Here is a 1,154-nt window from a genome sequence, read left to right on the forward strand (position 1 = left end):
ACTTGAGCTTTACATACGTGGTAATGTAAAGTGTGGCTATCAAGAGCAACGGGATAAATACAAATGTAGCAAACCATGACACTATGTAATTCTCAAAAGGATGAGGACTCTCCAAAGGCTTCTTTCCAACGCCGCCAACACACCAACCCTCCTGAGTATTTAACAAGTTTAATGGCAACGAGCTCTGGGGAGTTGATAGCCAACGCGATGATCCAAGTGGTGAGAATGAAGAACGGGAACAGCTTTGAACTGATGAGTGGGGAACGGAGGGGATATACTACAGCTCCAAATCGATCCACTGCTATCAGAACCAGGCTCTGAACAGACACAGCAAATGAGACCTCGGGTAAGAAGAAAACCAGCTTACATAAGACCTGGCCAAGAGGACCACCGATCGGCCAGGAGTTTATGTAGAGCTGTTGAATATCATAAGAAATCAAGAAAATCGGAATTAGCAGATCGGACATGGTCATGTTTACGATGAAAAAGTTGATGGGTTTTCTCATGGTTTTCGTCTTGCAGACAATTATTGCGATGACGGTGTTCCAGGCCAGCGAAACAGGAAGAACCAGGCAGTAGGAAAAGGTTATGCCGATTTTTTTCTGCTGTAGGATTCCAGTAGCAGCTCGATGGCTGTGATCCATTCATCGTTGAGTTCAAGTTTTCCGACATTGTCGATCAGTTTCTTTTTCCGCTCTTACGCTCACAAATGAGTTTTCTACTGATTTGTTCTCTTACTAAGGTCACTCTATTTATGCGCTACTGAAGCTGGGATAAATGTTTCGCTTGTTGTTGTTATTTGCGCGAAAACATATACGGTATGGCAATGTCCACAATCTAATAATGGGCAAATCCACTGCCTTTTTATAAGTCTTGCGACAATAATTAGGCTTGTTATTTCGTGCGCAGCTCGCCACCCGAAAGTGACCTATCAGCTTGTGCCACAAATTGCTTTTAATTTTTTATGTTTTCCTTAAATTTCACTGCTGCGCCAGATGAGGTACCAACAGGTGTTTTCCTTTTTTTACTTTATTCTGTAGTCTATGACAGTAAACAGTCTTCCATCAAATTTTTCATCACGACAAGTCATTGAGAACATGCACAGGATTTTCAACGCATGAATTCAATACAATTTTATCATCCTGATTCCCGAG

At 42.0% G+C, this 1,154-nt stretch overlaps 1 pseudogene; it reads right to left on the bottom strand.

The window, feature by feature from the left end:
* LOC149115956 (substance-P receptor-like) overlaps nt 1-719 on the bottom strand; it is a 1,012-nt pseudogene extending 293 nt beyond the window's left edge.
* Nucleotides 720-1,154: the final 435 nt, after the last annotated feature.

This window comes from Orbicella faveolata, unplaced genomic scaffold (genome assembly GCF_042242905.1).
Source record: "Orbicella faveolata isolate gen_17 unplaced genomic scaffold, um_ofav_v1 contig_13, whole genome shotgun sequence".
Lineage (NCBI taxonomy): Eukaryota > Metazoa > Cnidaria > Anthozoa > Scleractinia > Merulinidae > Orbicella > Orbicella faveolata.